This window comes from Daphnia pulicaria, chromosome 3, assembly GCF_021234035.1.
Source record: "Daphnia pulicaria isolate SC F1-1A chromosome 3, SC_F0-13Bv2, whole genome shotgun sequence".
In the NCBI taxonomy this organism is placed as follows: Eukaryota; Metazoa; Arthropoda; class Branchiopoda; order Diplostraca; family Daphniidae; genus Daphnia; species Daphnia pulicaria.
In genome coordinates, this window is record NC_060915.1 from 1,224,218 (window position 1) to 1,238,077 (window position 13,860).

A 13,860-nucleotide genomic window follows, 5' to 3' on the forward strand; every position below is an offset into this window, starting at 1 on the left:
CAATGGCATAGAGATAGGTTCAATTCATCTATAGGAATGATTCTGGATAAATTTCATTGCGAGTTTTTCAAAGTTTATCGCGCTTTTTTATTCGCGATGGTTACGAGTCCAAATTCAATGAACAAACATTTCTATCACTTTGAAGTGATTTTCTATTCATCCATTGGGACTGGGAGGGTAAATTTTCATTTTTGAATGTCAACGGCCATATCACGTAGAACGCACCTGGTCTCGTCAGCTCCCAGAAGTTAAGTTACGTCGAGTCCCGTTAGTACTTGGAAGGGTGACCGCTTGGGAATACGGGATCTCGTTGGCGATGAACAGTTTGTTTTCAATAACAAACTTCTTGAAATTTTTTTTCAATCACGATGGTTACCAGTCCAAATTCTTAGATAAAAAATTTCAATGGCATAGAGATAGGTTCAATTCATCTATTTGAATGATTCTGGATAAATTTCATTGCGAGTTTTTCAAAGTTTATCGCGCTTTTTTATTCGCGATGGTTACGAGTCCAAATTCAATGAACAAACATTTCTATCACTTTGAAGTGATTTTCTATTCATCCATTGGGAATGGGAGGGTAAATTTTCATTTTTGAATGTCAACGGCCATATCACGTAGAACGCACCTGGTCTCGTCAGCTCCCAGAAGTTAAGTTACGTCGAGTCCCGTTAGTACTTGGAAGGGTGACCGCTTGGGAATACGGGATGTCGTTGGCGATGAACAGTTTGTTTTCAATAACAAACTTCTTGAAATTTTTTTTCAATCACGATGGTTACCAGTCCAAATTCTTAGATAAAAAATTTCAATGGCATAGAGATAGGTTCAATTCATCTATTTGAATGATTCTGGATAAATTTCATTGCGAGTTTTTCAAAGTTTATCGCGCTTTTTTATTCGCGATGGTTACGAGTCCAAATTCAATGAACAAACATTTCTATCACTTTGAAGTGATTTTCTATTCATCCATTGGGACTGGGAGGGTAAATTTTCATTTTTGAATGTCAACGGCCATATCACGTAGAACGCACCTGGTTTCGTCAGCTCCCAGAAGTTAAGTTACGTCGAGTCCCGTTAGTACTTGGAAGGGTGACCGCTTGGGAATACGGGATGTCGTTGGCGATGAACAGTTTGTTTTCAATAACAAACTTCTTGAAATTTTTTTTCAATCACGATAATTACCAGTCCAAATTCGTAGATAAAAAATTTCAATGCCTTAGAGATAGGTTCAATTCATCTATAAGAATGATTCTGGATCAATTCCATTGAGAGTTTTTCAAAGTTTATCGCGTTTTTTAATCGCGATGGTTACCAGTCCAAATTCGTAGATCAAAAATATCAATGGCATAGAGATAGGTTCAATTCATCTATAGGAATGATTCTGGATAAATTTCATTGCGAGTTTTTCAAAGTTTATCGCGCTTTTTTATTCGCGATGGTTACGAGTCCAAATTCAATGAACAAACATTTCTATCACTTTGAAGTGATTTTCTATTCATCCATTGGGACTGGGAGGGTAAATTTTCATTTTTGAATGTCAACGGCCATATCACGTAGAACGCACCTGGTCTCGTCAGCTCCCAGAAGTTAAGTTACGTCGAGTCCCGTTAGTACTTGGAAGGGTGACCGCTTGGGAATACGGGATGTCGTTGGCGATGAACAGTTTGTTTTCAATAACAAACTTCTTGAAATTTTTTTTCAATCACGATGGTTACCAGTCCAAATTCTTAGATAAAAAATTTCAATGGCATAGAGATAGGTTCAATTCATCTATTTGAATGATTCTGGATAAATTTCATTGCGAGTTTTTCAAAGTTTATCGCGCTTTTTTATTCGCGATGGTTACGAGTCCAAATTCAATGAACAAACATTTCTATCACTTTGAAGTGATTTTCTATTCATCCATTGGGAATGGGAGGGTAAATTTTCATTTTTGAATGTCAACGGCCATATCACGTAGAACGCACCTGGTCTCGTCAGCTCCCAGAAGTTAAGTTACGTCGAGTCCCGTTAGTACTTGGAAGGGTGACCGCTTGGGAATACGGGATGTCGTTGGCGATGAACAGTTTGTTTTCAATAACAAACTTCTTGAAATTTTTTTTCAATCACGATGGTTACCAGTCCAAATTCTTAGATAAAAAATTTCAATGGCATAGAGATAGGTTCAATTCATCTATTTGAATGATTCTGGATAAATTTCATTGCGAGTTTTTCAAAGTTTATCGCGCTTTTTTATTCGCGATGGTTACGAGTCCAAATTCAATGAACAAACATTTCTATCACTTTGAAGTGATTTTCTATTCATCCATTGGGAATGGGAGGGTAAATTTTCATTTTTGAATGTCAACGGCCATATCACGTAGAACGCACCTGGTCTCGTCAGCTCCCAGAAGTTAAGTTACGTCGAGTCCCGTTAGTACTTGGAAGGGTGACCGCTTGGGAATACGGGATGTCGTTGGCGATGAACAGTTTGTTTTCAATAACAAACTTCTTGAAATTTTTTTTCAATCACGATGGTTACCAGTCCAAATTCTTAGATAAAAAATTTCAATGGCATAGAGATAGGTTCAATTCATCTATTTGAATGATTCTGGATAAATTTCATTGCGAGTTTTTCAAAGTTTATCGCGCTTTTTTATTCGCGATGGTTACGAGTCCAAATTCAATGAACAAACATTTCTATCACTTTGAAGTGATTTTCTATTCATCCATTGGGACTGGGAGGGTAAATTTTCATTTTTGAATGTCAACGGCCATATCACGTAGAACGCACCTGGTTTCGTCAGCTCCCAGAAGTTAAGTTACGTCGAGTCCCGTTAGTACTTGGAAGGGTGACCGCTTGGGAATACGGGATGTCGTTGGCGATGAACAGTTTGTTTTCAATAACAAACTTCTTGAAATTTTTTTTCAATCACGATAATTACCAGTCCAAATTCGTAGATAAAAAATTTCAATGCCTTAGAGATAGGTTCAATTCATCTATAAGAATGATTCTGGATCAATTCCATTGAGAGTTTTTCAAAGTTTATCGCGTTTTTTAATCGCGATGGTTACCAGTCCAAATTCGTAGATCAAAAATATCAATGGCATAGAGATAGGTTCAATTCATCTATAGGAATGATTCTGGATAAATTTCATTGCGAGTTTTTCAAAGTTTATCGCGCTTTTTTATTCGCGATGGTTACGAGTCCAAATTCAATGAACAAACATTTCTATCACTTTGAAGTGATTTTCTATTCATCCATTGGGAATGGGAGGGTAAATTTTCATTTTTGAATGTCAACGGCCATATCACGTAGAACGCACCTGGTCTCGTCAGCTCCCAGAAGTTAAGTTACGTCGAGTCCCGTTAGTACTTGGAAGGGTGACCGCTTGGGAATACGGGATGTCGTTGGCGATGAACAGTTTGTTTTCAATAACAAACTTCTTGAAATTTTTTTTCAATCACGATGGTTACCAGTCCAAATTCTTAGATAAAAAATTTCAATGGCATAGAGATAGGTTCAATTCATCTATTTGAATGATTCTGGATAAATTTCATTGCGAGTTTTTCAAAGTTTATCGCGCTTTTTTATTCGCGATGGTTACGAGTCCAAATTCAATGAACAAACATTTCTATCACTTTGAAGTGATTTTCTATTCATCCATTGGGACTGGGAGGGTAAATTTTCATTTTTGAATGTCAACGGCCATATCACGTAGAACGCACCTGGTCTCGTCAGCTCCCAGAAGTTAAGTTACGTCGAGTCCCGTTAGTACTTGGAAGGGTGACCGCTTGGGAATACGGGATGTCGTTGGCGATGAACAGTTTGTTTTCAATAACAAACTTCTTGAAATTTTTTTTCAATCACGATGGTTACCAGTCCAAATTCTTAGATAAAAAATTTCAATGGCATAGAGATAGGTTCAATTCATCTATTTGAATGATTCTGGATAAATTTCATTGCGAGTTTTTCAAAGTTTATCGCGCTTTTTTATTCGCGATGGTTACGAGTCCAAATTCAATGAACAAACATTTCTATCACTTTGAAGTGATTTTCTATTCATCCATTGGGACTGGGAGGGTAAATTTTCATTTTTGAATGTCAACGGCCATATCACGTAGAACGCACCTGGTTTCGTCAGCTCCCAGAAGTTAAGTTACGTCGAGTCCCGTTAGTACTTGGAAGGGTGACCGCTTGGGAATACGGGATGTCGTTGGCGATGAACAGTTTGTTTTCAATAACAAACTTCTTGAAATTTTTTTTCAATCACGATAATTACCAGTCCAAATTCGTAGATAAAAAATTTCAATGCCTTAGAGATAGGTTCAATTCATCTATAAGAATGATTCTGGATCAATTCCATTGAGAGTTTTTCAAAGTTTATCGCGTTTTTTAATCGCGATGGTTACCAGTCCAAATTCGTAGATCAAAAATATCAATGGCATAGAGATAGGTTCAATTCATCTATAGGAATGATTCTGGATAAATTTCATTGCGAGTTTTTCAAAGTTTATCGCGCTTTTTTATTCGCGATGGTTACGAGTCCAAATTCAATGAAAAAACATTTCTATCACTTTGAAGTGATTTTCTATTCATCCATTGGGACTGGGAGGGTAAATTTTCATTTTTGAATGTCAACGGCCATATCACGTAGAACGCACCTGGTCTCGTCAGCTCCCAGAAGTTAAGTTACGTCGAGTCCCGTTAGTACTTGGAAGGGTGACCGCTTGGGAATACGGGATGTCGTTGGCGATGAACAGTTTGTTTTCAATAACAAACTTCTTGAAATTTTTTTTCAATCACGATGGTTACCAGTCCAAATTCGTAGATAAAAAATTTCAATGCCTTAGAGATAGGTTCAATTCATCTATAAGAATGATTCTGGATCAATTCCATTGAGAGTTTTTCAAAGTTTATCGCGTTTTTTAATCGCGATGGTTACCAGTCCAAATTCGTAGATCAAAAATATCAATGGCATAGAGATAGGTTCAATTCATCTATAGGAATGATTCTGGATAAATTTCATTGCGAGTTTTTCAAAGTTTATCGCGCTTTTTTATTCGCGATGGTTACGAGTCCAAATTCAATGAAAAAACATTTCTATCACTTTGAAGTGATTTTCTATTCATCCATTGGGACTGGGAGGGTAAATTTTCATTTTTGAATGTCAACGGCCATATCACGTAGAACGCACCTGGTCTCGTCAGCTCCCAGAAGTTAAGTTACGTCGAGTCCCGTTAGTACTTGGAAGGGTGACCGCTTGGGAATACGGGATGTCGTTGGCGATGAACAGTTTGTTTTCAATAACAAACTTCTTGAAATTTTTTTTCAATCACGATGGTTACCAGTCCAAATTCTTAGATAAAAAATTTCAATGGCATAGAGATAGGTTCAATTCATCTATTTGAATGATTCTGGATAAATTTCATTGCGAGTTTTTCAAAGTTTATCGCGCTTTTTTATTCGCGATGGTTACGAGTCCAAATTCAATGAACAAACATTTCTATCACTTTGAAGTGATTTTCTATTCATCCATTGGGACTGGGAGGGTAAATTTTCATTTTTGAATGTCAACGGCCATATCACGTAGAACGCACCTGGTTTCGTCAGCTCCCAGAAGTTAAGTTACGTCGAGTCCCGTTAGTACTTGGAAGGGTGACCGCTTGGGAATACGGGATGTCGTTGGCGATGAACAGTTTGTTTTCAATAACAAACTTCTTGAAATTTTTTTTCAATCACGATAATTACCAGTCCAAATTCGTAGATAAAAAATTTCAATGCCTTAGAGATAGGTTCAATTCATCTATAAGAATGATTCTGGATCAATTCCATTGAGAGTTTTTCAAAGTTTATCGCGTTTTTTAATCGCGATGGTTACCAGTCCAAATTCGTAGATCAAAAATATCAATGGCATAGAGATAGGTTCAATTCATCTATAGGAATGATTCTGGATAAATTTCATTGCGAGTTTTTCAAAGTTTATCGCGCTTTTTTATTCGCGATGGTTACGAGTCCAAATTCAATGAAAAAACATTTCTATCACTTTGAAGTGATTTTCTATTCATCCATTGGGACTGGGAGGGTAAATTTTCATTTTTGAATGTCAACGGCCATATCACGTAGAACGCACCTGGTCTCGTCAGCTCCCAGAAGTTAAGTTACGTCGAGTCCCGTTAGTACTTGGAAGGGTGACCGCTTGGGAATACGGGATGTCGTTGGCGATGAACAGTTTGTTTTCAATAACAAACTTCTTGAAATTTTTTTTCAATCACGATGGTTACCAGTCCAAATTCGTAGATAAAAAATTTCAATGCCTTAGAGATAGGTTCAATTCATCTATAAGAATGATTCTGGATCAATTCCATTGAGAGTTTTTCAAAGTTTATCGCGTTTTTTAATCGCGATGGTTACCAGTCCAAATTCGTAGATCAAAAATATCAATGGCATAGAGATAGGTTCAATTCATCTATAGGAATGATTCTGGATAAATTTCATTGCGAGTTTTTCAAAGTTTATCGCGCTTTTTTATTCGCGATGGTTACGAGTCCAAATTCAATGAAAAAACATTTCTATCACTTTGAAGTGATTTTCTATTCATCCATTGGGACTGGGAGGGTAAATTTTCATTTTTGAATGTCAACGGCCATATCACGTAGAACGCACCTGGTCTCGTCAGCTCCCAGAAGTTAAGTTACGTCGAGTCCCGTTAGTACTTGGAAGGGTGACCGCTTGGGAATACGGGATGTCGTTGGCGATGAACAGTTTGTTTTCAATAACAAACTTCTTGAAATTTTTTTTCAATCACGATGGTTACCAGTCCAAATTCTTAGATAAAAAATTTCAATGGCATAGAGATAGGTTCAATTCATCTATTTGAATGATTCTGGATAAATTTCATTGCGAGTTTTTCAAAGTTTATCGCGCTTTTTTATTCGCGATGGTTACGAGTCCAAATTCAATGAACAAACATTTCTATCACTTTGAAGTGATTTTCTATTCATCCATTGGGACTGGGAGGGTAAATTTTCATTTTTGAATGTCAACGGCCATATCACGTAGAACGCACCTGGTTTCGTCAGCTCCCAGAAGTTAAGTTACGTCGAGTCCCGTTAGTACTTGGAAGGGTGACCGCTTGGGAATACGGGATGTCGTTGGCGATGAACAGTTTGTTTTCAATAACAAACTTCTTGAAATTTTTTTTCAATCACGATAATTACCAGTCCAAATTCGTAGATAAAAAATTTCAATGCCTTAGAGATAGGTTCAATTCATCTATAAGAATGATTCTGGATCAATTCCATTGAGAGTTTTTCAAAGTTTATCGCGTTTTTTAATCGCGATGGTTACCAGTCCAAATTCGTAGATCAAAAATATCAATGGCATAGAGATAGGTTCAATTCATCTATAGGAATGATTCTGGATAAATTTCATTGCGAGTTTTTCAAAGTTTATCGCGCTTTTTTATTCGCGATGGTTACGAGTCCAAATTCAATGAACAAACATTTCTATCACTTTGAAGTGATTTTCTATTCATCCATTGGGACTGGGAGGGTAAATTTTCATTTTTGAATGTCAACGGCCATATCACGTAGAACGCACCTGGTCTCGTCAGCTCCCAGAAGTTAAGTTACGTCGAGTCCCGTTAGTACTTGGAAGGGTGACCGCTTGGGAATACGGGATGTCGTTGGCGATGAACAGTTTGTTTTCAATAACAAACTTCTTGAAATTTTTTTTCAATCACGATGGTTACCAGTCCAAATTCTTAGATAAAAAATTTCAATGGCATAGAGATAGGTTCAATTCATCTATTTGAATGATTCTGGATAAATTTCATTGCGAGTTTTTCAAAGTTTATCGCGCTTTTTTATTCGCGATGGTTACGAGTCCAAATTCAATGAACAAACATTTCTATCACTTTGAAGTGATTTTCTATTCATCCATTGGGACTGGGAGGGTAAATTTTCATTTTTGAATGTCAACGGCCATATCACGTAGAACGCACCTGGTTTCGTCAGCTCCCAGAAGTTAAGTTACGTCGAGTCCCGTTAGTACTTGGAAGGGTGACCGCTTGGGAATACGGGATGTCGTTGGCGATGAACAGTTTGTTTTCAATAACAAACTTCTTGAAATTTTTTTTCAATCACGATAATTACCAGTCCAAATTCGTAGATAAAAAATTTCAATGCCTTAGAGATAGGTTCAATTCATCTATAAGAATGATTCTGGATCAATTCCATTGAGAGTTTTTCAAAGTTTATCGCGTTTTTTAATCGCGATGGTTACCAGTCCAAATTCGTAGATCAAAAATATCAATGGCATAGAGATAGGTTCAATTCATCTATAGGAATGATTCTGGATAAATTTCATTGCGAGTTTTTCAAAGTTTATCGCGCTTTTTTATTCGCGATGGTTACGAGTCCAAATTCAATGAACAAACATTTCTATCACTTTGAAGTGATTTTCTATTCATCCATTGGGACTGGGAGGGTAAATTTTCATTTTTGAATGTCAACGGCCATATCACGTAGAACGCACCTGGTCTCGTCAGCTCCCAGAAGTTAAGTTACGTCGAGTCCCGTTAGTACTTGGAAGGGTGACCGCTTGGGAATACGGGATGTCGTTGGCGATGAACAGTTTGTTTTCAATAACAAACTTCTTGAAATTTTTTTTCAATCACGATGGTTACCAGTCCAAATTCTTAGATAAAAAATTTCAATGGCATAGAGATAGGTTCAATTCATCTATTTGAATGATTCTGGATAAATTTCATTGCGAGTTTTTCAAAGTTTATCGCGCTTTTTTATTCGCGATGGTTACGAGTCCAAATTCAATGAACAAACATTTCTATCACTTTGAAGTGATTTTCTATTCATCCATTGGGACTGGGAGGGTAAATTTTCATTTTTGAATGTCAACGGCCATATCACGTAGAACGCACCTGGTCTCGTCAGCTCCCAGAAGTTAAGTTACGTCGAGTCCCGTTAGTACTTGGAAGGGTGACCGCTTGGGAATACGGGATGTCGTTGGCGATGAACAGTTTGTTTTCAATAACAAACTCCTTGAAATTTTTTTTCAATCACGATGGTTACCAGTCCAAATTCTTAGATAAAAAATTTCAATGGCATAGAGATAGGTTCAATTCATCTATTTGAATGATTCTGGATAAATTTCATTGCGAGTTTTTCAAAGTTTATCGCGCTTTTTTATTCGCGATGGTTACGAGTCCAAATTCAATGAAAAAACATTTCTATCACTTTGAAGTGATTTTCTATTCATCCATTGGGACTGGGAGGGTAAATTTTCATTTTTGAATGTCAACGGCCATATCACGTAGAACGCACCTGGTCTCGTCAGCTCCCAGAAGTTAAGTTACGTCGAGTCCCGTTAGTACTTGGAAGGGTGACCGCTTGGGAATACGGGATGTCGTTGGCGATGAACAGTTTGTTTTCAATAACAAACTTCTTGAAATTTTTTTTCAATCACGATGGTTACCAGTCCAAATTCGTAGATAAAAAATTTCAATGCCTTAGAGATAGGTTCAATTCATCTATAAGAATGATTCTGGATCAATTCCATTGAGAGTTTTTCAAAGTTTATCGCGTTTTTTAATCGCGATGGTTACCAGTCCAAATTCGTAGATCAAAAATATCAATGGCATAGAGATAGGTTCAATTCATCTATAGGAATGATTCTGGATAAATTTCATTGCGAGTTTTTCAAAGTTTATCGCGCTTTTTTATTCGCGATGGTTACGAGTCCAAATTCAATGAAAAAACATTTCTATCACTTTGAAGTGATTTTCTATTCATCCATTGGGACTGGGAGGGTAAATTTTCATTTTTGAATGTCAACGGCCATATCACGTAGAACGCACCTGGTCTCGTCAGCTCCCAGAAGTTAAGTTACGTCGAGTCCCGTTAGTACTTGGAAGGGTGACCGCTTGGGAATACGGGATGTCGTTGGCGATGAACAGTTTGTTTTCAATAACAAACTTCTTGAAATTTTTTTTCAATCACGATGGTTACCAGTCCAAATTCTTAGATAAAAAATTTCAATGGCATAGAGATAGGTTCAATTCATCTATTTGAATGATTCTGGATAAATTTCATTGCGAGTTTTTCAAAGTTTATCGCGCTTTTTTATTCGCGATGGTTACGAGTCCAAATTCAATGAACAAACATTTCTATCACTTTGAAGTGATTTTCTATTCATCCATTGGGACTGGGAGGGTAAATTTTCATTTTTGAATGTCAACGGCCATATCACGTAGAACGCACCTGGTTTCGTCAGCTCCCAGAAGTTAAGTTACGTCGAGTCCCGTTAGTACTTGGAAGGGTGACCGCTTGGGAATACGGGATGTCGTTGGCGATGAACAGTTTGTTTTCAATAACAAACTTCTTGAAATTTTTTTTCAATCACGATAATTACCAGTCCAAATTCGTAGATAAAAAATTTCAATGCCTTAGAGATAGGTTCAATTCATCTATAAGAATGATTCTGGATCAATTCCATTGAGAGTTTTTCAAAGTTTATCGCGTTTTTTAATCGCGATGGTTACCAGTCCAAATTCGTAGATCAAAAATATCAATGGCATAGAGATAGGTTCAATTCATCTATAGGAATGATTCTGGATAAATTTCATTGCGAGTTTTTCAAAGTTTATCGCGCTTTTTTATTCGCGATGGTTACGAGTCCAAATTCAATGAACAAACATTTCTATCACTTTGAAGTGATTTTCTATTCATCCATTGGGACTGGGAGGGTAAATTTTCATTTTTGAATGTCAACGGCCATATCACGTAGAACGCACCTGGTCTCGTCAGCTCCCAGAAGTTAAGTTACGTCGAGTCCCGTTAGTACTTGGAAGGGTGACCGCTTGGGAATACGGGATGTCGTTGGCGATGAACAGTTTGTTTTCAATAACAAACTTCTTGAAATTTTTTTTCAATCACGATGGTTACCAGTCCAAATTCTTAGATAAAAAATTTCAATGGCATAGAGATAGGTTCAATTCATCTATTTGAATGATTCTGGATAAATTTCATTGCGAGTTTTTCAAAGTTTATCGCGCTTTTTTATTCGCGATGGTTACGAGTCCAAATTCAATGAACAAACATTTCTATCACTTTGAAGTGATTTTCTATTCATCCATTGGGACTGGGAGGGTAAATTTTCATTTTTGAATGTCAACGGCCATATCACGTAGAACGCACCTGGTCTCGTCAGCTCCCAGAAGTTAAGTTACGTCGAGTCCCGTTAGTACTTGGAAGGGTGACCGCTTGGGAATACGGGATGTCGTTGGCGATGAACAGTTTGTTTTCAATAACAAACTCCTTGAAATTTTTTTTCAATCACGATGGTTACCAGTCCAAATTCTTAGATAAAAAATTTCAATGGCATAGAGATAGGTTCAATTCATCTATTTGAATGATTCTGGATAAATTTCATTGCGAGTTTTTCAAAGTTTATCGCGCTTTTTTATTCGCGATGGTTACGAGTCCAAATTCAATGAACAAACTTTTCTATCACTTTGAAGTGATTTTCTATTCATCCATTGGGACTGGGAGGGTAAATTTTCATTTTTGAATGTCAACGGCCATATCACGTAGAACGCACCTGGTCTCGTCAGCTCCCAGAAGTTAAGTTACGTCGAGTCCCGTTAGTACTTGGAAGGGTGACCGCTTGGGAATACGGGATGTCGTTGGCGATGAACAGTTTGTTTTCAATAACAAACTTCTTGAAATTTTTTTTCAATCACGATGGTTACCAGTCCAAATTCTTAGATAAAAAATTTCAATGGCATAGAGATAGGTTCAATTCATCTATTTGAATGATTCTGGATAAATTTCATTGCGAGTTTTTCAAAGTTTATCGCGCTTTTTTATTCGCGATGGTTACGAGTCCAAATTCAATGAACAAACATTTCTATCACTTTGAAGTGATTTTCTATTCATCCATTGGGAATGGGAGGGTAAATTTTCATTTTTGAATGTCAACGGCCATATCACGTAGAACGCACCTGGTCTCGTCAGCTCCCAGAAGTTAAGTTACGTCGAGTCCCGTTAGTACTTGGAAGGGTGACCGCTTGGGAATACGGGATGTCGTTGGCGATGAACAGTTTGTTTTCAATAACAAACTTCTTGAAATTTTTTTTCAATCACGATGGTTACCAGTCCAAATTCTTAGATAAAAAATTTCAATGGCATAGAGATAGGTTCAATTCATCTATTTGAATGATTCTGGATAAATTTCATTGCGAGTTTTTCAAAGTTTATCGCGCTTTTTTATTCGCGATGGTTACGAGTCCAAATTCAATGAACAAACATTTCTATCACTTTGAAGTGATTTTCTATTCATCCATTGGGACTGGGAGGGTAAATTTTCATTTTTGAATGTCAACGGCCATATCACGTAGAACGCACCTGGTCTCGTCAGCTCCCAGAAGTTAAGTTACGTCGAGTCCCGTTAGTACTTGGAAGGGTGACCGCTTGGGAATACGGGATGTCGTTGGCGATGAACAGTTTGTTTTCAATAACAAACTTCTTGAAATTTTTTTTCAATCACGATGGTTACCAGTCCAAATTCTTAGATAAAAAATTTCAATGGCATAGAGATAGGTTCAATTCATCTATTTGAATGATTCTGGATAAATTTCATTGCGAGTTTTTCAAAGTTTATCGCGCTTTTTTATTCGCGATGGTTACGAGTCCAAATTCAATGAACAAACATTTCTATCACTTTGAAGTGATTTTCTATTCATCCATTGGGACTGGGAGGGTAAATTTTCATTTTTGAATGTCAACGGCCATATCACGTAGAACGCACCTGGTCTCGTCAGCTCCCAGAAGTTAAGTTACGTCGAGTCCCGTTAGTACTTGGAAGGGTGACCGCTTGGGAATACGGGATGTCGTTGGCGATGAACAGTTTGTTTTCAATAACAAACTCCTTGAAATTTTTTTTCAATCACGATGGTTACCAGTCCAAATTCTTAGATAAAAAATTTCAATGGCATAGAGATAGGTTCAATTCATCTATTTGAATGATTCTGGATAAATTTCATTGCGAGTTTTTCAAAGTTTATCGCGCTTTTTTATTCGCGATGGTTACGAGTCCAAATTCAATGAACAAACTTTTCTATCACTTTGAAGTGATTTTCTATTCATCCATTGGGACTGGGAGGGTAAATTTTCATTTTTGAATGTCAACGGCCATATCACGTAGAACGCACCTGGTCTCGTCAGCTCCCAGAAGTTAAGTTACGTCGAGTCCCGTTAGTACTTGGAAGGGTGACCGCTTGGGAATACGGGATGTCGTTGGCGATGAACAGTTTGTTTTCAATAACAAACTTCTTGAAATTTTTTTTCAATCACGATGGTTACCAGTCCAAATTCTTAGATAAAAAATTTCAATGGCATAGAGATAGGTTCAATTCATCTATTTGAATGATTCTGGATAAATTTCATTGCGAGTTTTTCAAAGTTTATCGCGCTTTTTTATTCGCGATGGTTACGAGTCCAAATTCAATGAACAAACATTTCTATCACTTTGAAGTGATTTTCTATTCATCCATTGGGAATGGGAGGGTAAATTTTCATTTTTGAATGTCAACGGCCATATCACGTAGAACGCACCTGGTCTCGTCAGCTCCCAGAAGTTAAGTTACGTCGAGTCCCGTTAGTACTTGGAAGGGTGACCGCTTGGGAATACGGGATGTCGTTGGCGATGAACAGTTTGTTTTCAATAACAAACTTCTTGAAATTTTTTTTCAATCACGATGGTTACCAGTCCAAATTCTTAGATAAAAAATTTCAATGGCATAGAGATAGGTTCAATTCATCTATTTGAATGATTCTGGATAAATTTCATTGCGAGTTTT

General features: G+C 37.2%; 31 pseudogenes; all 31 read left to right on the plus strand.

The window, feature by feature from the left end:
- The first annotated feature begins 197 nt into the window (after window positions 1–197).
- LOC124335516 lies at window positions 198–316 on the plus strand (annotated as a pseudogene).
- A 284-nt stretch (window positions 317–600) lies between these two features.
- LOC124331296 lies at window positions 601–719 on the plus strand (annotated as a pseudogene).
- Window positions 720–1,003: 284 nt separating this feature from the next.
- LOC124334220 lies at window positions 1,004–1,122 on the plus strand (annotated as a pseudogene).
- A 414-nt stretch (window positions 1,123–1,536) lies between these two features.
- Window positions 1,537–1,655, plus strand: LOC124331297 (annotated as a pseudogene).
- A 284-nt stretch (window positions 1,656–1,939) lies between these two features.
- Window positions 1,940–2,058, plus strand: LOC124331298 (annotated as a pseudogene).
- Window positions 2,059–2,342: 284 nt separating this feature from the next.
- On the plus strand, window positions 2,343–2,461 carry LOC124331299 (annotated as a pseudogene).
- A 284-nt stretch (window positions 2,462–2,745) lies between these two features.
- LOC124334221 lies at window positions 2,746–2,864 on the plus strand (annotated as a pseudogene).
- Window positions 2,865–3,278: 414 nt separating this feature from the next.
- Window positions 3,279–3,397, plus strand: LOC124331300 (annotated as a pseudogene).
- A 284-nt stretch (window positions 3,398–3,681) lies between these two features.
- Window positions 3,682–3,800, plus strand: LOC124331301 (annotated as a pseudogene).
- Window positions 3,801–4,084: 284 nt separating this feature from the next.
- On the plus strand, window positions 4,085–4,203 carry LOC124334222 (annotated as a pseudogene).
- Window positions 4,204–4,617: 414 nt separating this feature from the next.
- On the plus strand, window positions 4,618–4,736 carry LOC124331302 (annotated as a pseudogene).
- A 414-nt stretch (window positions 4,737–5,150) lies between these two features.
- On the plus strand, window positions 5,151–5,269 carry LOC124331304 (annotated as a pseudogene).
- Window positions 5,270–5,553: 284 nt separating this feature from the next.
- Window positions 5,554–5,672, plus strand: LOC124334223 (annotated as a pseudogene).
- A 414-nt stretch (window positions 5,673–6,086) lies between these two features.
- LOC124331305 lies at window positions 6,087–6,205 on the plus strand (annotated as a pseudogene).
- Window positions 6,206–6,619: 414 nt separating this feature from the next.
- LOC124331306 lies at window positions 6,620–6,738 on the plus strand (annotated as a pseudogene).
- Window positions 6,739–7,022: 284 nt separating this feature from the next.
- On the plus strand, window positions 7,023–7,141 carry LOC124334224 (annotated as a pseudogene).
- A 414-nt stretch (window positions 7,142–7,555) lies between these two features.
- LOC124331307 lies at window positions 7,556–7,674 on the plus strand (annotated as a pseudogene).
- A 284-nt stretch (window positions 7,675–7,958) lies between these two features.
- LOC124334226 lies at window positions 7,959–8,077 on the plus strand (annotated as a pseudogene).
- A 414-nt stretch (window positions 8,078–8,491) lies between these two features.
- Window positions 8,492–8,610, plus strand: LOC124331308 (annotated as a pseudogene).
- Window positions 8,611–8,894: 284 nt separating this feature from the next.
- On the plus strand, window positions 8,895–9,013 carry LOC124331309 (annotated as a pseudogene).
- Window positions 9,014–9,297: 284 nt separating this feature from the next.
- On the plus strand, window positions 9,298–9,416 carry LOC124331310 (annotated as a pseudogene).
- A 414-nt stretch (window positions 9,417–9,830) lies between these two features.
- Window positions 9,831–9,949, plus strand: LOC124331311 (annotated as a pseudogene).
- Window positions 9,950–10,233: 284 nt separating this feature from the next.
- Window positions 10,234–10,352, plus strand: LOC124334227 (annotated as a pseudogene).
- Window positions 10,353–10,766: 414 nt separating this feature from the next.
- Window positions 10,767–10,885, plus strand: LOC124331312 (annotated as a pseudogene).
- Window positions 10,886–11,169: 284 nt separating this feature from the next.
- Window positions 11,170–11,288, plus strand: LOC124331313 (annotated as a pseudogene).
- A 284-nt stretch (window positions 11,289–11,572) lies between these two features.
- Window positions 11,573–11,691, plus strand: LOC124331315 (annotated as a pseudogene).
- A 284-nt stretch (window positions 11,692–11,975) lies between these two features.
- Window positions 11,976–12,094, plus strand: LOC124331316 (annotated as a pseudogene).
- A 284-nt stretch (window positions 12,095–12,378) lies between these two features.
- On the plus strand, window positions 12,379–12,497 carry LOC124331317 (annotated as a pseudogene).
- Window positions 12,498–12,781: 284 nt separating this feature from the next.
- Window positions 12,782–12,900, plus strand: LOC124331318 (annotated as a pseudogene).
- A 284-nt stretch (window positions 12,901–13,184) lies between these two features.
- LOC124331319 lies at window positions 13,185–13,303 on the plus strand (annotated as a pseudogene).
- Window positions 13,304–13,587: 284 nt separating this feature from the next.
- LOC124331320 lies at window positions 13,588–13,706 on the plus strand (annotated as a pseudogene).
- The last annotated feature ends 154 nt before the right edge of the window (window positions 13,707–13,860 follow it).